The sequence below is a fragment of the Bombus vosnesenskii genome, unplaced genomic scaffold (genome assembly GCF_011952255.1).
Source record: "Bombus vosnesenskii isolate JDL3184/JDL3185 unplaced genomic scaffold, Bvos_JDL3184-5_v1.1 scf7180000013340, whole genome shotgun sequence".
Taxonomy (NCBI): Eukaryota; Metazoa; Arthropoda; class Insecta; order Hymenoptera; family Apidae; genus Bombus; species Bombus vosnesenskii.
The window spans coordinates 808,391-832,272 of NW_022882977.1; the positions used below are offsets into that span (position 1 = coordinate 808,391).

Below are 23,882 nucleotides of genomic sequence, written 5' to 3' on the forward strand. Positions count from 1 at the left end.
GTTGAAATATCTTCGTTGCGAAAACATACTCACCGTAGATATGCTCATCGCCACTCCGCCGCAATTCCTACCTTTAAAAACCAAATGAACGACGTGCGTCGTATTTTTGAAACATTTAGAATTCCAAATATTGAAATTGAAAATTAAAAAACCTAAGCGCCACGTCATTCCGCTAACGCATAATACGAGTTCCTAACGTATCATATTTGTTTACTGTAAGAAAACAAAATATCCTTATCGATAAGTATAGATCCTCAAGAGTAATCATTGTTTAACGAGTTTTCACCAAGGACGAATACTCCTCCAACGCGAAGATTCCTCTCAGACACGCCGAATAGTATGCAAAACCAAAGAGCAGACCTCCTCGCGTGAAGCGACGAAATGCCGACGCATACACGGTATTTAAGAGACGGCTAGAATCAGGCGTGTTTCAAGAAATAAGCGTTTTTAGCGGAAGTGCCGCGGTAATGGGGAGCCAGGGTTAACGAAGTCGATGCGCGTTTAATATCGGCTAGGAAGTTGGTCGAAGGACGGAGGAAGAAAAACCGAAAGGTGGAATAATTACGACGAATAGGCAGCGAGAGAAATTCGTTCCCATCGATGCTCGTTAAAAGAGAGACCGAGCTGCGTTGCTCGAAGGCCGCTGCTGCCCTCTAAAATTAACGATGATCTACCGGTGCGCGAATTCACTAGGGCGAAAGTCCGCTTCCTCTGAAAGGGTCCGCGCTTCCGTGTAGCGGCAGATTCGCAGCTTAGAACGTTCGTTACGAACGCTCGCGAGTCGGCCTATCCCTGCACCTGTCATTCTCTCGGAGAACACGCGAATGTTTTCACAGTCGATGACGTAATGCATCGTTTTTACCTTGCAAACGCGTGCCTTTACGAAAACTGTCAGGTATATAGGTTAGGAAACTCGAAACTAACGACACGTCTTTCAACTCAATTCGATGTGTTTCATCTTGCAGAAGGTAGAAATCGTTGTTCCTTTTTTTGCTACGAGATTCTATCGAGACCGAAGACACTGGTCTTAGCAACAGAACGTAGAGAACAATCGAGGATGAAGAAAATAAATGTTTCCAGCAATTCCTGCGAGGAAAATCTCGGAAGTACGAGTAAGCCGTAATTACACCGGATCGCAATAACGATAGGAGGTTTCCTACGCTACGATTTCAAGTCCCGTGTCAAGGGGGTCTGAAAGTGTTTTCGACGCAATAACGTAATCGCCCAATTTCTCGCAGGTGTTTTGTCGTGATTCAGATATTAATTCTCGAAGCGAATCTCAAACCTAACCCCAACCTAACCCTAATCTCCACAGACAGTATCGTTTTAGGCGTTCTGAGACGAAGTTTCCTTTAAACTGTGTAGAGATACGCACACGCAGGAGAAACGAAAGAAGAAGCAGAAGAAGAAGAAAGAGTTTCGATGACAGGCACCAACCGTCGTGGCATCGTTGAACGAAAGAATATTCTAGCTAGATCGGTGTACCATTTATGATTGGTGAGGCACGGTGATAAGGGTGAGATAAAATAGCGGGCGGTCGATCGGTGAAAAGAAAGGAGCGAGCAGTAGGCCAGCAGACTCGCGACGATTAGGCTTGCGCGGTATGACGGCCGAGTCGTTCGACCTAGTTCGTAAAATAACGCGACGGAGGCGTACTTACCGAAATGTAGGACAACGGTATTCACGCGCAGGAAGCGGCGCAATTATGGATACGCGAGAGAACGCGAGCGGTCGCGCACGCGTGATTCTAACCTCCACAATTGCGCCTCCTGATGCGACGCGACGGCACTCTCGTTATGGAAAAATACGGCTGCAACGCTGCTCTAGCCACAACGGACACCCAACAGGTCTATCCGCGTGCTCTGAAATTTTCATGGCTCGATCGGCCAGATGAATGTGTCTGTTCGTCTTCGAAACGATCTTCGGAACGTTTGGCGATCTCTTCCTCTTTTATTACCCGCGTTTCCGTGCATCGAGATGCTCGTTCGTTTCGTATTTTGTATATACGTTACGTGCATTATGTGAGGGTCAAAGGTAAAGAAATACGCGTGGAAGGAAGAATTTGGCCTCGAAACTACAGAGCACGGCAGATGGGAACATTGAGAGGAGGAGGAGGAGGAAAAAGGTAGTGGAGAAAACGCCGCGGCTAGCGAGAAGCGAGGAACACGACCCTAATATTTAGCTCTGCGGAGATGAACGTTAAAGTTGATCCAGTAAATTTACGCGTCCGTTTCATAGATGCACTGGCCCAGTTTGCAGCGGCTATGAAAGCAAGGGATATTGCGAAGGGGGTTGGAGAGAGGGCGTGATATCTGTGTCACGGCACAAGCGCCGTACTCCGGCCGAGTACGATTCATAGCGATGTTGTTGGCCCGCTTAGGAACCGCGCGACCATCGGCGGAATGCTCCACCATCGACGATACGCGTCGTTCGTCTCGATATTGCTGTTCCTGCCTCGATTCTTCCGGATTGAGCGTTTCTTTCGCAAGATTAATCGAGTCGAAGAACGAAAGGAGGAAGTTCTCGGCCTTGACAGTACACGATGAATCGCCCTAGGTTTGCCTCATCGTTCACGCCGCTGATCAATAAATAACTAGACATCGTTACGTTTCATCGTTGGTAGACCTGCTAATCAACCGGATTGCCTACCGACGCGTAGTCGATGAACAAATTCGAGCTTTCCCTTCGAAATAGATCTGTCAAGTCGATTCGAATTTTCGAAGTTAAATCGATCGCCTGGAATATCACAGATGGTACAGCGAAACGATTCTCTTCGATCTTTCGGAAGAGCGTCTAACCTCGTTGAGAAAGAATTCGGTCGATGGATCTCTGGAAATCTGTTTCTCTGTGTCGATTCATCTGTTCGACCCTGCCACGATAACTCGCTCTCTAGTGGAGCGCTTACGTAAGAAAGCCGTACCTACCTTCCAACCCACCTCCTGGCTATTCAAGGGATCAAGGCAAACCGGTAGGCCGGCAGCCTAGCAGGCAAGCAGCCAGGCAGGCCAGGAGAATCGAGCAACCAGAGAGCAGCTAGAGAGGAGGCTGGCTGGCAAGCAGGCAAACTAAGATGCAGGTAGGTAAGTAAGTAAGTAGGTAGGTGGGCACATGCGAGCGCGCGTGCGCGTCCACATACCCTTTGATAAACCTGCCAAATGGATAGACTCTGCAACAACGGAAATACCTCTGTCCCTCCTCCGACACTAGCGCGCCCTCTCCTTTACTATCTTTTACGTTTCCTGCTCCACCTCCTTTCGCTCGATTCAAGACTATATTATACTCGTGCGTCGTCGATCCCAAAACGGTCGGTTATTTCGTTAGTTACATCGATCAGCGAATGACTTTTCTTTTCTTTTCTTTTCTTTTCAGAAAATCTTAGAAAACAGCGTTCAAGTATCCTTGAAATTTCTGCTTACCGACGATGAAGCAGCGCCGCTCGTTAGTCCAGCGCTATTTTTCTTTTCTTCCTCTTCCAACTCCTCGGTTCTTAAAAATTCTATCTCACACACACGATAATCGCGCCATTATAGCACGCATTACGTAACCCGCCTCGGTTTCCGAGGATAACGAGCAATCCCGGCGAGGGAAGCCAGAGATATAATTGAAAGACAGGTGAAGACGCACAGCTCGTAGGGGTGCTAATGAGGGATATCTCGGCAGTGTCGCTCGGGGGAAGTTGTTTGCGAAATAAATGACGCGGGTACTATCGTACTTGGAAAATATCGCGCGTGAATATTCGCCACGTACCATGGGAGCAATATCGAAAAAAACTCGGACGATATAGAAAAAGGAGAAGAGAAACGAATGTATCATCTACGTCGAATGTACAGGTGCAACTTGCACGTGTGGAAATGCACTTGCTATTAAACACGGTTGTAACCTGTTACTTACGCGAGGCAGAAACAGTAATATCTTTTGCCGTTCATTAAAAAAAAAAGGACACCGGTTGGTTGCAGTTGAATGAATGAATCCATACATATTATTTATCGTTCGATTCGTAGTGCGTATACCGGATAGCGCTGTAAGCCAGTTAACATGTCGTGATGGTAGATGGAGGGACTGTTTATCGGGAAACATTTTAGTGGCTATAGCGAGTAAATTGTGCCGTTGTTCCGCGAAATCAAGTTGCTCGACATTTATTGTCTCATTTTCGCGGAACGAGCAACCTAGTAGAGGAAATAACGTTGTCTAAGACGTATCTGCGAGAAATTCCTCGTATGATGTTTAGAGAGATAGTCGCCGTGAAATTTTACAAGGCTACGTTCCACTAGATCGCGTGAGCATTATTCGTTCGACCATCGATTACGCGAGCGTTGCATCTTTCCGTTTGGCGCCACTATCTTCGTACTCGGACTTGGCGATACACTTTGCCAATTACTTATCTTTCGAGATTAGCGAGCGTAAATCCTGTTCTCTTTTGTCAGAGTGGAGAACTTGGTACATACAGACACACTCACGTTTGCCGCTGTAGTGGAGTTTGCAGAGCGTATCAGAATGTACAGAGGCGGCAAGTTTACACGTACGAGAACGAGAACTCCGGCGGTAGAACGTCGACCAGTAATTAGGCCAGTGAAACAGGTCGATCGATTTTGTCCCGAAAAAGCTCACGCTCCAAAAACCTATTTAGTTCTAGACAAGAGAAGGGTGAGGAGGGGCTCGCGATACGTCTCGGTGACTCAGCCCGCCTCTCTGCGCACACGTATTTCTTTCGATAACCAGTCGTGTTCCTTTGAATTCCGTAATTATTCGTTACGCGTAACACACGTATCTGTTTGACCGTTGAGTTCCTTCAACGGCTGCCATGTCCCATATTTGTAACAGGATCTCGTGAAAAGAAAGGCGAGAGATCGATACCGCTGATAAACGTCTTCTTCCATATCTAATAAACATAACGAACGTCGGACATCACAGGCTACGTATTCCAAACGAAAGTAACATCAAAGAAAGATATGAAATCGCGAACGCTTCGAATTGAAAACTTGGAAACGAAGTCTAAACGGAAAGAAGAATTTCGTAGACCTAACGAAGATGGATAGAAGGTGGTACTTTCCATCGTTTCGCGAGAATAACGTGTCACGTAACGGAAAACGAGGAAGGCCGATTAAGAAAGACTACACCAAGACGCTAACGAGCGGCGTGATTGCGCAATTTCCGGGAAGAAACAATCGCAGCGAGGGAGCTACGATTTTTCTTCAAGGAGCAGAATGGCATTCGTCCTTGAAGCGCCCTTGATACTGGCTGTGGAAGCTAAATCGGCCGATGGAAAGCCGTCGGGTTTGGCGAGTGTAGGGCGTGGTCTAGCGAGGCACCCGGTGACCTCCTAGCCAGCTAGGCGGCCATCTTTGAGCATCGAGTCGTCCGGGCGTGCTGCGAGGGTGAAAGTTGGGGTGGGTTTTCGGTGAGGATAGAAGCACGAACAGGCTGCTTCGTAAAATCCTCTCTCCACTGCGTGGCCTCGCTCCGTCAAAGGAGACGCCCTCTCCCACGCCTCGCAATACTTCCTTCTCTTTGCTCTCTTCTCCCTCGTTCTTTCTCTCCCCACCGGAAGTTCTCGCTTTCGTTTTCCTTTTCCTCCGTTGCTTCGTTTCGCGCCGCTTCGATCACTCATCTCGTCTCCTCAAATGCTTTTGCCTCTGCGTAGATACCATTTTCATTGTACGACTATTGTTTTGAGGAACGTTTCATCGGTTCAAACAATTAGAAGATGGTGCCGATTTTTCAACCTTCCGAGGAAACATCTTTGCCGATACACCATCCGGTTTATCGTACTTTTCACTTTATCAAAGTGAAGATCTCTGTTTCAGCTGTTTTCAACATATTTTCTCGAGTTTACGAAGATACGAAGTTGGGGATAAATCGAATCGAGATTTATATGTTTCTATACGATTGGATCCCGTACTCGCAGAGGCGGCATCGAAAAATAATTTACCCGTCGACGTAGAATTGTCGCTTCTATAGGTGTCGCATCGTACACAGTCGCAGCTTGACGATAAAGCCAGGATCTAGTCCCAGGAAAACGCAAGGGGACAGCAGGAAAGGACTTTATTTCTGCCGAGTTCGAGAGACAAGCTATATATCGCGATATATCGACGATATTTAAAATTTAGCTGACCGATGAAAAATGTATGAACTTCGGTACGGACAATCGTAAAGTTACACGGTCGATACACGGTCACGAGGATAAATGTAATCGTCCGGATAAAACGTTACGGAGCCTAGCAACCTTTGATGTAGCGATACGTGTTTCGTTCGACGTTCGTAAATATCGTGACGCTAAAAGGTAAGACATTTTTCCTTCGCTTCTCCCTTTTTCTTCCTCATTTCTGTTCGCGACATAGGTAGAAAAAGTTTCGCGGCTACGATGACGCCCAATGAACGGAAAACGCAAACGTTCGTCGAGTGTCTCAAAACAGGATACGAATCCCGATGGCGTGTCAACGGTTTGATATACTTGTGGTTATACAACGCGTTATCGAATTTCCGACGATAGCCATACTCTTCTTATTTTTCTGTTTCTCTTTCTCCTCGGGCCATCCTTTCTTCTTCTTTTTTTTTCTTCTTGCCACTGCCGTTCTATGCATTGTCGGTATTCTACTGATGCACTTCCGGAAAAGTTCCTGCAACGTAAATTCCGATGAACCGTACTGCGAAAGCTCGATGCACGGCGAACCTCAGCGCACGTAGAAGCATGGAAATGTATACTGACATTCCTCGATGAGTAAAATACGAGGAAACCGATTTCTTCGATAGAAACGTTATCGAAATGCAAAATCCAACGATAGGCGGACGATAGCAGAAAGAACTGTAGAAAAATCGCATGTAACGCGTCACGTTTACCTTATGATTCTTTATGCGCTCGATCATTGTTCCAGTGTCGTAGAAACTTAGCCTGCTTTTCTCGATGGTTGCTTACTTGTAGAAGAAGCATCTCCCAGTTTTGAGCGACTATATCTCGTTACGACACTTTTAGAAAGCACACTTTTGTGAACGAGGCTGGTTAGGTCGGTCTTTCTTGCGTAACGCCAATTTTACGGATGCGTGCACGATCATTAAAATTCAAGTTCGCTCCGGGTAACGCTCGTTTCAGGTAATCAAAATAGAAATTTCGCGTGGGCTTAATCGCCTCGGATAATCCCACAGCGACAGCTTATACAAACTTCGAAGTAGCGATGGTTCGAATTTAACTCTCGACTTAGCCGTTTTAAAATTATGCGCGTGATTCGAGTCAAAAGGAACTTGGACGTGTAACTTTCTATTTCTGGGCATGTCTTTAGTTCTCGTAACGAGACAACGTCCATATCGTTAAAAATCACAGTGACGAGACGTGCAAACGGATTGGAAACGACGATTTGGTAACGGAAGATGCGGTAGTCGATTTTCGTGCAACTTTATGAAGCGGTAGTTTGTGTAGCGTATTGTAAAGGATCCGAAGCTTTCTGTTCTTTTTCGCTTGTTCAAGGCCTGGTTGCCTGGTCTACCCCACCGCTGAATTCTCATACTTATATCACATCACGGTTTCGTTCTCCTCTCCCCCCTCTGTAAGTTTTCTACGTAGAAAGACCTCGGTCGTTCTCTCTTCGCTGTTCTTCCATTCTCCGTTCCTCCCACTTGCTCTTTAGCCGCCCAGGACTTCTGTGCGTCTAGCGTTGGTCGTTCGATTCTGCCTCTTAATTTCTCTAACAACTTGCATCTGATATCGTTCGTAAGATCGATCGAGAACTGTACAAATGTTCCCCTTTCTGCTTATATACGAACGAATAAACGTAATTTACCGTAAGAAACTACAATGAACGAGACGCGTTATATAATTTCTTTCCACGTGGTTTCAGCTCGATAGATTTATCACTTTCTACCAAGGTTGCGCACTACGTTTCTTCAAATTTACTACACGTCGCTGTTTGAACTAATCGAGAACTTGTACCGTTCCGCGTGGCGGAAAAAATTCGAAGCGTCTCGAGGCCATCGCTAGCCATGTCTTCCTTTTCATTCTCGACCCCCCTCCTGTCCGCCACGCAACACACTCTTCGTCTTTACCCGCTCTTCGTGATGATCCACGATCTTTACGGATGCCCCTTTCCCCGCCGTTCAACCGTTTCGCAATGATGTCATCCACAACATTGGCGCAGGCAACGAGAATTTTCAAACGACGGAAAGTAGAAAATGAAGTCTGACGCCTCGACGATGTCGCTATGGTACGAGTGCTTTTTATGTATATTCCACATATGTATATAGATAAACAGATGTGCGACTATCGTAAATGTTTCGCCTAAAAATTGTGGCAGTTAAAGCCAGTTGGCGTACATAATGAGTAGCGTGGAATTTTCATCGCTGATGTTATAGAACGTGCGAAAGATGCAGCAAGGACGGAACTCGTATTTAGCGGATTAAGTCGAAACCCGAAGAAGACGAGCCAAGTCACTAGCCGGCATTGTTTCGGATTATGTATTTGATGCGCGTAAAGAGGTTTAATCCTTTACCGAAGCGGTTAACGAGATTACCAAGGCGAGGGTATAAACGTTCTAGAAATCTGTATAACCTTTTACCATGTTGATACGTGAATTACCTAAAAAAATGTTAGCCGCAGATTGAACTAGAGTGGTGTGGTCTTTTAAAAGAAGCAAATGAAGCTTTCTGATTATATATATATATATATGTGTTTATTCTTAATATTGTTGCAGAAGATTCAAGTTTATAAAACTAACGCTTTATTACAAAAAACAACTGTTTTCTATCTTACATGCGCATGCATAGAACATCTTACTTTACATGTACGTATATATTTATCGTATTGCTTATAACAACAATCTGTATACGCCTACGGATATAAATATAAACAAGTAATTACATACACGTATATACAGTCGTATTACTTCCGGTGGAATCGCTATATTTAATAACAAGCGAATGATATTAGACAAATTCGGTACTTTGCCAACATCGAGATGCACTACGGGTTTGTGAATAAAAATAATCGTTGTTAGATTGAAAATTGTAGAAATCAACAGAAATAGCAATAAATCGGGAAGTTCAACTATTCGAACGACTTTGATTCCAAGTGTGTTTCCTCGGACTCAGGTAGAACAGCACGCTATAGGCCATGGCGAAGCGGATTCGAGGCCAACGAGTAAAATTAGATAGCGCGTGAATGGAATTCGAGCCAATCGAGCAATCCCAAATGGAAATGGAAACGTTTCGGTTACTATACAAAAGATGGCCGAAATGCGGTGGCGTCTATAAAATGGCGGTTGTTGACCACCCGCCACTTGCGTTTTTGCATGGGTTTTAACCAATACTTACGGCTTAGGATCCTTCTTTCCCAAGGCCATTTTCCAGTTCCTTTTACGACCCTCCGAAGTCGACCAATGAAATTATGTACCTCCTTCCGCTACCATGTCCGAAACGAACCAATCATGCTCGAGTTATGCTAAAGTGGTAATAACCAAGTGATCGAACGAAAGCAAAAGTTTCTTTGAAAGTTTTGTAAAAGAAGGAAAGAAGGTTCAAGTGCAAACATTTAAAGATTTATAATGCACATTGTTCGGTAATAGCAATGATTCAATGTTGATGGTACTGAAAGAAGGAACAAATCTGGTAAATATTACGATATCGGTACAAAATACATATCGATACTACAATCTCGATAGCGGTACGTGTGTACAAAGTAGCACAAGGCAAGCCAGTCCCACTTCCCTTTCCTCCTAGCATGTACGTGCGCACACGGTATATCTCGTTCGTTCCATCATAGTCTCCTACCTGTTCATTCTTCCTAAGGAGTGGTAACTTTCCAAACTTTTCGCTTGTATATACATACGCTTTTTACATGAGAATCGTGACAAGATATGCAGTAGTCCCCTTCTAACAACTCTGATCCGATAAAAACATCGTAAACACTTTTTTCTTTCACGATCTTCAAGAAAATAATACATTTTAAAATGTATAAATGAAACAAAGTGTTTGTATATCTACGCAAAACAGTTAAACGTTCAAACTATTTTCTATGATTTTTCATACGAGAACTACACGTTGGAAATCTTTTTAAACAATTATTGCATCGTACCATTAAAAATATGCATCCAACGAATTTCTCAAAAATAAAAGAAATAATCGGTACGAGGAAGCAATAAACTTGTTCAACCTGCGAAGAAGCATCCATAAAGAGTTAAAAAAGGTACGCTCTTATCCACTTATTATGTATATGAAAAATGACAACGCAGAGCTTTACGAAGAAAGAAAAAATGTAAGCCCATAATCACCAACAGCAATACGGTACGCGGTACGAGGCCGACGGTGTTTGCTAAGTTACGAAAGTAAGCGGTTTTAGAAAGTACAGAAGGCTCGAGGTGAACGGCGCTCTAACGGCAGGGATATTGCACAGCAATTACAAAGTGGCTTTGCAACGACGATCGAGACCACGTTACTCAGCTGCTACGTAAGACAATTCGACGAAGCAGGTGTACCCATTCGATTTACTACATATTCATCTAAATCCTACCGTTAAGAGAACGTGCGTGATTTTAAACGCTACAATATTTGAAAAAATTCCACCACGCTTCTACGTAAGGATGAACGCGATTTTACGAATGAAATTTTCCGGCCGACGGATGTGCACTGTACTTTACGCTTCAAACGAGCGGAAGACTAATTTGCGTACGCTCACGGCTGCGTTCGACTATACACGCAGCTGAAAAAAGACAGAACGATGGATAGGAACGACGATATACTTGAAGAATGGTCAGTACTCGCACAGTGTTTTCCATGATCCCAGAGCCTTTTTAACAGAGTACATTACAGCTGGGGGAACACGGTTTTCACTGCTGAGCCCACGAAACCAATGAATAATCCCACGCACGTATGCAGAATCTTCGTCGTTTTCCTGCAGCATACCCTATCGTTTCCGAAATCTTAAAAAGTATATAAAGGTGCGAAAGGAGAAAGTAACGTGATATCTTCTTGTAAAAGTGGAGCGTGTTCGATTGACGTTGATAGAGATGTGTCGCGAGGTCGATAGGAGAGAGAAAAAGACTGACTATCGTAGCACAGAGAGCCAAGCCAGTTTCTCACCCCCACTGACCTAGCGACCGAGAAAAAGATCAAGGTGTTGTTGCGTCGGCAACGGGCGAACCATCGAGAGCAACGTCGAAAAAAAGTACTCCTTCTTGTCTACCCTGCACTCTCCAGACGTTATCTTCCACCAACTGCCGTAACAAACGTTAGATCACACACTGGCCCAGCGAGAGCAGAGCCACGGTTTGATCACGTGACGTTAGGTTGCGTCACAGTTGCCCCTCTCACCACTCAACCAACGAACCAACCGAACGACGAGACCGCCATCTTTACCCACTGATAGACCAGAGGAATACGGACACGAGCACCGTCGACGTATGAACGTTTCCTTTCTTTCTTTTTTGTCATATGCACGGAAGATAAGTTTCTGATCGTCAGATCAATATTCACCAAATCAGTAATATCTTCTCGCATCGTTCCATATTTTTATTTCTCCTCGGAGGCTCTCACGATTAAGTCCGCGAGAGATCTGTTGGACCCTCCATGTGCCGCGCTGGCATTTATTGGAGCTCACTGCACACGTCGTACGTAAGTGTGTATGTATGTATGTATGTATATACGTAGAACGATTGGACACGAACGAATCTAATCGGACAATCGCGCGTTCAAACGTTTTATACGGTAAATTATGTACGGCGTATTTGATTTTTTTAATACAAATACGAAAGTGAAAAACTGCAAATTGCGAGCAAAGAAATATAGAAATGCGGATTAAATAATGAATTAAATTATTAGTTGATAAATTTTTAAACAAAATATCCGGAAAACATTTGTCGAATACAAATGCGCATTACCACGATAATTGACCTTTAGAGATCGCGCGATCACTTATACAGACAAATAGTAAAAAAGATATAAAGTGGTGCACAGTGACGGTCCAAGGCAGTTACTTGGTTCCACAGTCGATCATTTGGAATTCGGTGCTCGTTTCCAGTTAGGCTCGGTCTCGGTGAAACGCCACGCACGCAATTTGCGGACCACGCCACGGCACAGCAAAAATCAAACGGATACGCGACACGAGTTCTATTATCACGACGATGCAGAACGCTTTATATTTCAAAGAACCAAGGCCGACAAAGTAGCACAGACCGCGGTTTGATCCGAACTGACGACGAGAAGCAAAGACGAAGGAACAATGCCGTGGTCGTTATCGATGGCAAACGTGGTAACACCACGATAGCGTCGAGTCTCTGGCAAATGACGAGAGGTCTCTATCTTCGAGTTCGGAAAACTGCCGGAGAGAAGATTCGAGCGTTAAACACGACCGACTCCGATGGCGAGCAGCGACGAACGAGGATGCGCTCGAGCGCGTAGCCTGTGCCGCACTCTCAGTTTATCCCCACTACCAACTATGATCGGCATCCGGTGGTAACTGAGGCGCGCATTCGCAAGCATTTCTGCTCGCTGATTGGTGCATAGCCGTTGCTACTTGGCCTGCCATTGGTCGATTGCACACCACGAATTCCCGCGGCGTTCACTATCCATGGGACACACAACACACACGTAGGAAGCACACGAGGCCACTCTCGATCTTACACGAATGATATTCAGCGAGGACACCGCGCACACGACTATCCACGTACACATACACAAACACACACAACTGTACATGTTTGTATATTGTACACACGTGCATGTATATTACTACTTGCGAGCTTTTGTACGCACACGTATAGACGGCACCGACGTATTTTTGCGTGCGCATGTATTGGAAGATTCCGCACGCCCGCGCTTCGCTACGGTCGTATGATGGTCGAACAGGAACTGGCTACAAGCCGCGCGGAAACGCGCTACTTATGCTGCCGATGGGAAGAAAACCGACGAATCAAGGCAGTCTTTATACCCGCCGCCTTTGGACTCCATGCTACAGGTCCAAAAGGCCATCGTTGTAGTATACGCTTCTCAAACGTGAATACGGAGATGGACGTCAGCCAATCCCTTTTCCTGCTATGCGCAAAATCATGAAAAATATTTAGCCTAATAGCGTCTATGCGAATTTGTCTTTTTTCCTTACCAGTGTTCGCTCGAGGATGTTCCAACAAAAGTAACCAGGTTACCGCGTTTTGTTATTACTACTTACGCTGAAAACACCGTCGAACCTTTGACCCATTTTTCTATCGATCTTCCATGTTTCGCATATAGGACACACCGTAATGGCCTCCGATCATCAAAGATTCGTTCCTCCAGGTATTTCAACTCCTACACATTGATCACGTGTATTATCCATCGCCTTTTTTATTCGAAAAGTAAAACCATTAATCGCGTAATTCTAATTTCAGAGATCTACGTAACCATTAGACGCACGCACGATCGTTGATGTTACGTAACGCGCGATATTCCTTAAAACGACTGGAATTATGTAAATAATGTAATGTTTTTTCTCTTCGTTTGAAACACAACAGATCGACAATTAAAAACATAAAAGCGTAATATCGTTATACGAATGGAAAAGTCGATGATCACATATTATCCGAGAACACGAGAAATCGGAGAAAATAAAAATTTGCCAATTGACGTTAGCAAGTGCAAAGAAGAGAAGATTAGACATGTTAAAAATTGAGTCGATCTTTACTATCCAAACATTAAATGCGAGAGAACGGTGCTACGCGAATAGCGGTTAGTCGATTAACGAAACTCGCGCGCACAGGGAAGAGGAAGGGGTGGTGGCTCGGTAGAACATTGGAACTCGACTTGGTCGTCCTATTTCTACGCTCGGGAAGGTTCGTGCCGCGAACCGATCGCGCACGAAGCAACGGGGATATAAGTAGGTCGTTTCAAGCGCACGTGTCGTCCTTGACTCACATAGCATGGCGCGCAGGCGCTCACCGTTGCCGCATTGCTGGTCGCTAGGGCTTTTTCTTTGTTCGTCGAGCGCGCGTGTGTTCGCGCGGAACACCAAGACGCGCTCTCTTATGAATACACCGTGTGCGTGACTATTGCTCACACGCACTACTCTATGCACTCTGCAAAATGAGCCAGCGGCTTCACGTCATCTATCTATCGCGTCCAATGTTCTCTACTATGCTTTTACCACATGAATTTATTTGTTTCGATTAATTATTTCCAGAAGCTCTTACCTTTTTATACGTTAACTCGTTTGAAAAAGGGACGTTAACCATACAGTGCAGCGACTGAGATAGGTACGTTAAAACGTTCGATTCTTTCTTTGCATCGTTTCTTTAGCGAGACTGTTCGCATACAAAATTTATTTCCTCTTACGTAACGCGGCGATAGAAGGTTCAAGAAAGTGTCACGATAGAGGTAAGGAAATTATATACCTGCGTGGATTCTCGAGAGAAGGGTTAAGGCTCCAATAATCTTGCTCTTTGATCAAGCACGTAAAGGATTCTGTGGATGGACGAGCGATACAGTGCGAGGTCGAGACAATGGTAAGGCGGCGCGTTGTGCAACTTTCAAGGAGAATGAGCAGCACGCGTGTCATGCGTTCCTGCGTGTTCGTGGACGCATATGCGCACGCTCGATGATAATCGACAGAAAGAGAAAGGTCATCGGGGGAATGGAGTTTCGCTTCCTCTTCCTCGTTGCGATTACGAGTAGGTAAGCGGGTATCCGAAATTGCGGAGAGTGACGCAACGCGCAGCTGTATGTATAAATTCACGTACATACGAGCATTCACGGACACGTAGTGCTTGCGAGTGTGTACATTTACGTGCGTGTACATATGTAGATAAAGTACTGGATATGCCGGCGGAAGCACGGTACTGCACGACAACGAACTACGTTTTTCATGCAATTAAGAATTCGTCCAGCAGCTGCTTTCGTTTAAATTAAAATATTCGATAGCTTTTATCGCATTATAGGTTCAAAAAATAGATCGCCTCTGGGAAATAAAGGCATTACATATATATAAGAATTCGCTATAGGTCTTTCGATTCTTCGTATATGAAATTTCAATGAAATTCGATCCGAATGGGATATGTAACTTGCATTATTAACGCTGCGTTAATCGATACGATCATTTTTTCTTCGAAATTGCATAACCGTGCGGCGATTACAAGGAATTCTAGCACATTCTGTGGTAAGTTGGTATGTATCGCGCGGTTGATGGGAGAGCAGACTTCGTGATTCGCTGTATAGCCAAGGACAGTGACGCTTCACGATGAGACCTGTGTGAGAAGTCGGTAGTCCGCGTTAGCTTTGGCATCGTGGGTATTGATCGCAACGGGAACTCAAAGGGGAGGACACCACGTTAGGCTATTCGAACCCCAATTGGATCGACCTATCTCGTGGTAGGGAACGAAGGGGAGGGTGGTTGCATCGTGGTCTATGTCAACCAAACACTTATATTTTAATTCCGTTCTTATACGTGGAAATTATCGAGTGTTGGTTTACTCGTGTACGACCGAATCGCGACGCATTCTTGTCAGATGTATTTTTGGCGTGCGCGTTTCGCAGAAATTTATCGAGGATTTCAGTGCGATGATTGCCGTTACTTACAAAGACCTTGGGCGTTCATTTTTCTCAACGGGGAAATAAACGATAGCAGTGACCCAAATTTTTTCAACAAACGACCGGGTTTGTGTAATTTCTGCCGACACTTTTCGCCGCGTTATGGAAATAATTAGCGCGAGAGACGCGAAGAATTCACGACCTCCTCTTGATAAACGCTGGACACGCCATCGTGCGTGGCTATTGCGCAACACGATTCTTTAATAACAATACATCGTCTCTACAATGAAGCAATTATGATGAAGTAAATGCGAGGAGAAACAAATTAGGAATTATATACATCTGATAAATATGTACGTTGTGTATGCATGCTGTGATCTACCTACGCGGAGGATGTTCGAATGTTACTGACAAATATCTATCGTGTGTATAACCTCTGTGAATAACCTATGTTAAAGAAAGAAAATTGTCTCGGTCGATGAATTAGGCAACTATAACTCGAGAGAATATCGAATACGGTTCCGAGATACTCTACAAATTAATTTTCTTCGAGGAGTTTACATTTTCGACGAATTACTGACGATGAAACGCAAATAAAAATATACTTATGAGCGGGAGACATGCGCGAAATAGTTCGCCATTTACAACGGCCAATAAAGTTCGGAGAAGTCGCGTCGCGGTGTACCGATCCGATTTAACGCACATACTTTTCTGTTGTTAGAGGTAGCTCGCATGCCAACGTTCTTCAGATAAGCACATTCTTATCTGCGTACGTACTTACGTAAGCAACGCCTCGTGTAAACCTTTGCTTGGCTTCGCGCCCCTTTTTCTTCTTCCGTTCTCTCCCTGCATTTGCAACTTTTTCTCCTTCGTTTCTCTCGCGTTTTGTTTCTTTCTGCTTTCCCTCTTTCGCGTTCCCTTTCACCCTCCACGTTTCAATCTTCTTCTTCGGTACACTTCACTTCAGAATAGTATTTCACTGTGAAACGTAGCTCCTTCTCCCACGATTTCTTTCCACTGCTTCCTTTCTTTCGAATATTTTCCTCCATTTTTCTCTCTCGTGACAGTCGATCGTTCGCGAAAGTACGCGTTACGTCTTTGACAAGTTCATTACTTTAAAAGAGGTTAGGAATCGAATCGGTTCCGAGCTCAGAAGATTTAGATAGCGAAGGTTTGGTTAGTGTATTCTGATGCGGAATAGTCACGTGGACTGACGCGTGCTGGAAACAGCCAGAAGATGCGAAAGGCGTGTTCTTATCGAAACGGTAAACTGCATCTTTTCATGGACAATTGCGTCATGATTCATACTGTCGTTAAAAACGTAAAATATTTCACGATGGCGATCGTAGTTCTCTTCGTTCGTATTACTCGTGGTTAGATAGGTTACACGTAGTATTGAAAATATCGTTAACTTCGAATCCAATCGAAAATTTCGAAAAATACGAATATTATAGAAGCGAAAGGATGCAGTTTCGTCGAATGAAACGACGTGTTATCGCGCATGATATCGATTGACCCGTTCTAACTGCAATATTCTGACGCGTAAAATGGTCGTTGCGAAAGACAGAAGGGTAACCGAGCAGATGGTCGGAATGGCTCGTCGCACGATCTCGCCGTTATCGGTGGATTGGAAATGAACCACGCGCAAGTAAATACAAGTTGGAAAGTGACGATCGTTGCTGATTTATCAGCGGAACGCCGCGCATTCGAGGAAGCCGAGGTAAATCGACGAATGAACCTTGGGGCTCTTGTTACTTGCTTCGTTCCTTTGTTACACAACCGGCTCTCTCGCCAACTCGGCCAACTATCGACCCCACCAACTTTGTTCTCGCTCTGCTCCCCTTTTCTTCCGTCTTCTAGTGCTCTCTCTTTCTCTCTCTCCGTCTCTTTGTCTCTCTCTCTCTCTCTCTCTCTTCCTCTTTCTTGGGTGAACACTCGCTCTTTTCTCTCTCGTGCTCCCCTCAGTCTCTTTTATTCCAACCCCATCTTTCTATTCCTTCCTTCCTTTTTTGACAACCTCCATCCTCCGTCCTTTCTGTTGTCTGTCCTTTCTCTCTGAACCTATTCCCCTGTGTCACGTACTCACTGTCAAAGTTAGGCGTTATTGAAAGAAACTGGCGTACGGACAATTATGAAAATAAAGCTTGCACGTTGCGCTTAAAAGAATATTTGGTGCCCTTCGATCGATCATCTCTAGGATCAAACGATGCATAGGAAAAATGAGAATTTTCTATTGAAATTTCATTCGTTCAAGTGAAGTGCCGTTTTGAGGTCAGTGTGACAAAGGAGATATCAAGATCGTGTTCTCTTTTCAAGATCGTCTGTATATTTTTAAATACATAAATGCTATCTTTAAATACATGAATGTTTAATTTTCTGGCACTCGGATTGAAGAAAAGCCAAGACTAAAAAAAGTGTGTTCCGCAGTGCGGCTGTCGTATCCCACGAAATTTGTCAACCTTTGTACGTACGTACATAGCTTGGACGCTATAGCAGGAGCGTGAAGAGTTCGATTATTAAATTATTTGAATACTCGTTATCTTGGTTAGCGTGTACTCGTTACGTGGTTGGACAGTGACATGAAATACGACATTTTTCTGTCTCGTTGCGACATTACCACGATAAGTGGAAGTTTTCAAATCCGAGAACGAAGATACATTCATCTCCGTTATTCTGGCAACCAAAGCGTAATTTGTAATTAGCGCGTAACACCGGCAACACGTTTAACGTTACATTTCCACTTCTCTATGGAAATTCCAATTTTCATTGATCATCCGATTTACTCGAATATTTGCCTGAGACGCGAGATATAAAAAATCCCACATGCTTATATAGAATTCTGTGTTCTTCGTTCGCGCTGAAAAATTCCATTCTTTTTCGCGATTCGCTCGAGCTTCCCCTTCGCCAACCCTCTGCATCTTGCGCGTCTCTACCCTCGCTATCTATTTCCGTCCCTCTCCATCGAGTTTCTTCTTTACGATTTCGTCAAGTTGCCACCCATTCTTCCCGAATTTTCTTCGTTGGCCTCGAACGTGTCTCTCCCCCTAGGTCGGCTTTTCTGTCCCTCACGGTAATCTACGTCCGTCTTTTTTTCGTGAGCGTCTGACGGACCCAAGGGACGCGTGGTGGGGGGCCACGTGCTCCCGGTACCTAGTCACGCGAGGATAGGACACGTGGTACGTACGTATGTCCGTTCGGATGCATAGGCGTGGAAACGTGTTCTTTGTTGGAGCCGCGCAGCCGCCTCGTCTCGCCTAAGTACACGCGTATATACGTACACGTATCTAGATCACGTGGGATTTTCCACGAAAGTTGATGCAGTCGGAACGCGACAGCCGAAAAACACGTCGAAGCTTAAATGTCGCATTGCGAAAAAAAGGAACATGAGATGGTGCTAGCACACTGCTGCCTGGGCTACGTACTTCGATTGTACGATCTCGCGTGCCGAATGCTTAAGCTTGAATTTTCAAAGAAGAAGAATACGTTTTACGGGAATTATGAGATATTCTCGGTAGCTTTTAAGGCTACCAGGAAGAAGCGAGTTTCTAAACATTTGCAATCCGATATCAATTTTTTCTACAGATATGTACATTTCGTACCAGATAGATCGTCACATGCTCTTGAATGTGTCACCTTTTATCTTATCACGGGCAACACGTGTATGAGTATAAAAGCAAATGTTGTAGTTTTATTCGTGCGTGCGATCGGTTTACACGTGCGTCAGCTACGAAAAGAACGTTCTACGCGGTTATCACTTTCATCGTTTCCTGCTTTGCCATTATACATTCGAAACATCGATGCAGCTTAGCGTGCAGCTTAAGCTCTTCAAAATCTGATGAAAATCTTTCTATGTTATTTCGAACGTCGCTGCAAGATTCGACCCTGCAGGAGCTTGGAGAAAGAGCAAACTATATGAAAAAAGAAGAAAAAAGAGAATAGTAAAAAAGAGCGACGATAGAATTCTAGTACTCGATTGTTAATCGAGTGGTTGGTTGTCGGCCGTGCACAGCGGCTGGCTGGCCAGCTGCACTTGACTCTCCTATGCAAGATAAATAGGTGCGGCTGGTTCCTATTAATAGCGGGTGGTTTACGCGGCGATTGCAGTGTACTGGCTTACAATTAGCGTAACTCGCCAGCGGTTCGCATTAGATTAAAAATCATTCGTGCTGTAAATTACATCCACTTATGTAATGATATCCGTGCAAGTATAAAAGAGTTAGCGAACATCTTACTACACAGTCCGTTCACTCGTCCACTGGTTACGGTACGGAGGGAAAAACCGTGAAACGTTGGAACGCAGTGGCAGCGCTTTCGAAACGATAATTTACGACGATGGGTGGTAACTCGAGGACCTATAAAATCTCGCTAAAATTCTAAAACTGGTCCCTAAACACCTGTTTTCTATCTCTGACACTCGATCTCTGTTTCGTAAATGTCGATGCTCGTTCGGCTGACGATCGAACACTGTGTCAGGAAGTAAGTTGTCCATGTTGTTTCTATGTATAAAACGTATGGCGAAATTCAGCGCGTTAAACGGCGGCACGAAAAGCGGATAAAAGGCGGGCGAGGAAAAAGAGAGAGGGACGGGATTAAAGGCGAAGCATCGAGTACGTGATAATGTGCGTTTGCTCGATAAATCTTTAATCGATATATGTGTTTCGTATGTGCATTGTACTATTCGAGCTAGAACTAGGCAAAGAGCAGAATGTAGGCGAGAAACGAGGAGGAGGCGAGGAGGTGGGGATCAAACAAAATCCGGTATAGGCGGGCAACGACCTTTAGGCACGTGCCCCGTGCCACGTGCTGCATTCGACAAACTGTCGAACGGCCTTTTGCCTTTTTTATCTCTGTTCGTTTCTGTTTTCACCTCGTTTCGCTTAAAATTTTCGTCTGGCTCCGTGTTATCTCGACCGCGTCGCGATTTCCTTTTATCGACTGTACCGTAATACGAAACAGGACCGGTCCAGATACTGGCATTCGCTATTTATGGCCGTGTCAGTATCGAAGAAAGAGGTTGAAACTGCGTCCGGAGTCTGTAAATAGTCAACTCTGACAATCTCCTTGCCTCTTGTTTCCCCCCCTCTGTTCCTCTCTTTCGTACGCAATACTATCGCGTACTATTTCTGCACTGCTCTTTGTTGTGATAGAAGAGAAAACGAAGGAAAAACGATAACCGAGACGTAGAAGCGGAAAAATTTGTCTTGCGATAGGTCGAACGTAATTGGCGTAATCGAGTCGTGCGATCGTAAGATCGTTGCCAATCGAAAAACTGCGATACTCCGCTCTTCGTTCGTAGTATACGCGTACAGCAAACTTACGAAGGCTTACGAAGATGCTACGACAAGCGCAGTGTTATTAATTATCGCAAGTTATTAGCAATAAGCGCGATTAATCATGGTTTTCAGGCTTTTTCGCGGTTTCTTTGCTTTTGCGTTTATGGTCAGCCTTTTATGGCCCGTTTATTCCGTGCAACGCGGATCAAAGGATCGACGATATCTCAGCTACTCGGAAATCGCTTTCAATTTAAAATATGGAGAATGTTATCGTTTAACGAGCGCTAGACGTGCATGGTAAATTGCAGACGATGAAACTAGTTCTCAAGTTTTTCATATCGTTATCTTTATGTACTGGCGGATTATATGGGCGTGAGTTGCGTGAAAGATAATAGCTCATTTTCCAATCTCGCGATGCGATAAAAGATACAAGCAATTAACATTACATAATTACACGTGGAGAGGGATTAATTCATAGGTGTAATATTTCTACGCTCGGTTTTCCATCTAACAGACACGTTTCCAACCTACGTAAATAACAATGGAAACGAACGAAGCTAAGAAAAATCCTCCTACCAAGGCAAGTTTGTTTTCGAAATTTAAAAATAAGCGCAAAAGGAAAAAAAAAAGAAACAAATACGTTACGTAGAACGATATCGCGATTTAGCCGGAGACGCGCAATTATTTGATATCGTTGATAAAATGAACGTAAGATTAATCCTTTCCTATGGCTATATGTGTTTTTATCTTGTGTTGTATAACGCCTTGTTTGAATATTATTCGAGCGACAGATGGACTTTTTAACGACCTGAATGGCGTGCAAGAGCAAAGGGACAAGATTTATGTTTGAGCAACGATAATCGTTAGAGATCAGCAACCATCGTATCGCGCAATTCGTAGTACGTTTCCCAGAATTATATCTTTTCGCATGTCCATCCGATGATTTCGTTTCTTCTTTCGTTTCAATTTACACGCGTTGATCGTGCAATTAAAATACATTGACCCGTTAATATCGCCAATAACAAGAATTTCTCTTACGGACAAACGCGATCCTCTTTTCCATTACGCGTAACGATTGCAGTTAAATGTGACCGATTTTAGAACAATCTATATCTATAAATACAAAGCGAGTGAGTGAATTAGCGGCACTGTCTATCGATCGATCATCCAGCTATTTAACACGGACACATAAGGCTCGTTCGCCGATGGAACGAGTCGCTCGTTTAACGCTGCAACTATCGCACCAGTCGAATCGACTGGTTTTACAATTTTATTTTAGAATTTCTACTTCATGTTATGTTTCTTCCGCGATGATGTAATGACTTTCGCAAAGGTAACTAAAATGAATTTTATTTTGATTTTTATGTATTCAAACCGAGAATAATTTTGTGTAGAGGCTACTTATACCAAAACCAGTCAAAATGACTGGCAGTTGTCAAAGTGTAAAAAGATCTTGCGATCTGTTTATCGAACCCCGATTAACCAGTTTACAATACCAGATTACGTACAACGTGCCACGCGTTTTTCACATTTTTACTGCGTATCACTCGATACGACGATATCGGTTATCAGGAAAATTCCCGATCGATCGCTGTATCGCTGGATGCTAACGCTAGAAATACCACGGCAGTCAAAATGACCGGTTCTACAGTTTCATAAATTTGTCGACCCTCGTTTGGGTATGATAATCCCAGATGGATTCGTAATACCAAAAATGTACCACACAACATGGAATTGCTTCTGTAAGAAATATAAAATATACAAATATTCTACGATTACGTGTTTTTTAAAGACCAGTGATTTAGGAACAGCTTCGTGTTAACTATCGGTAGTTCTAGTGTTAAGCGTTATCTGTTCGACAAAGTGTACCGATGCGAATTTGAAAATTGGAAATTGCCAGCGAGCGATAAAATATGCACCAGCAAACGACGATACATTTTTCCGCTGGTAATTTGAAAGGAAAGAGGCCCAGTGACTGTGGCAGATGCTCTCTCATGCGAGCTAACTTTCATTGAATTACTTTTACGAGACAGCAGGCTCGATAGGATGGCATCGGTCGCGAAACAATAGGAGAGGAACGGCTGACATAAGATGAGCAGCTCGACAAAATATGTATGTAGTTGGCCTGTGTCGGTGGCCTCGCTCTAGAATCACTGTAGATCGCCATCTAGGGCGACGAGGACGCGGGCAGAAGAAGGGCAAGGAGGGCTGAGGTCAGCAGTACAACGATGTAGCTGCTGTACCAGCTCGATACGAGCTCTGACCCATTTGGCAAAGTTCCCGAGTTCGGGCCACGGGATTTCCCTCTATGAGATCACCAATTTAATTTTTCCATTTTTTATTCTACCCCACTCCCCACCAAGCCCACCCTACACCATTTCTACTTTCCCATAATTCACGCACGATGAAGCATCGTGGGAAAACGATCGCGCGTATTGTTATCGTGGAGCTGCTACTTCTGCCTGTGCGTGGCCATACGTCGAAGACGCTTTGAAACAGCCTGATACGCAAGCAGGCTTTTGCAGGCTATGTAGGTTGCTCTATGACCGATGCGTCTGTAAATATCAGAATTGCTAGCTTCCAAACTGCTGCTGCGGTCTGTTCGCTATCATCGTCATAGTAGACAGCGTGTTCTTGTCGAACATCGCGTGGGACGACGTTTTTGGCACGCTTCGCTCTCCAATTAGTCCGACACAGGAGGCAAGAATTATGCGAATATACCAGGTATTTCGTAATTGGATAGCGGCTTAATAGGCAGCGGATATTTAGAAAGCCGCATTGCCACGGCAAACGTTTACTCGATGCGCCACGAGGTATCTCGTCCACGTAAATCCTCCAATTCGTGGTATTTCGGGTAAATGGAAAAAATTGGCGAACTTTGGAGATATCTTTGTCAAAGGACAAAAGGCAGCAACTGTACGTCGGTAGAAGCGGCTCTAATTAATATTCTAACGTTGCTTAAATACCCGGCTTATCCGCGTCCTCTTTAACGAAGGACGCTACGAATGAAATTGGAGCATCGAAGCCACGTTGCACTGTTGCCAGAAATCAATCGCCGTTTCAGCTTTAATTAATGGAAATATGGGTCAGCCGCGTTCGTAGAAAATTCAACGGTGGGAAAAAACTGTACAGCTA

At 44.4% G+C, this 23,882-nt stretch overlaps 3 long non-coding RNA genes across 3 annotated transcripts; 2 read left to right on the top strand and 1 right to left on the bottom strand.

Moving 5' to 3' along the window:
• Positions 1-834: 834 nt before the first annotated feature.
• LOC117236194 lies at positions 835-8,642 on the top strand. The gene is made up of 2 exons (XR_004493806.1): positions 835-3,076; positions 3,370-8,642. It is a non-coding gene; the product is annotated as an uncharacterized LOC117236194 (long non-coding RNA).
• LOC117236193 lies at positions 6,557-7,767 on the bottom strand. Its single transcript, XR_004493805.1, has 2 exons — positions 6,838-7,767; positions 6,557-6,617 (listed from the first exon to the last, which is right to left on the bottom strand). It is a non-coding gene; the product is annotated as an uncharacterized LOC117236193 (long non-coding RNA).
• Positions 8,643-11,206: 2,564 nt separating the features above from the next.
• On the top strand, positions 11,207-21,476 carry LOC117236195. The gene is made up of 3 exons (XR_004493807.1): positions 11,207-13,251; positions 13,344-14,325; positions 14,400-21,476. It is a non-coding gene; the product is annotated as an uncharacterized LOC117236195 (long non-coding RNA).
• The last annotated feature ends 2,406 nt before the right edge of the window (positions 21,477-23,882 follow it).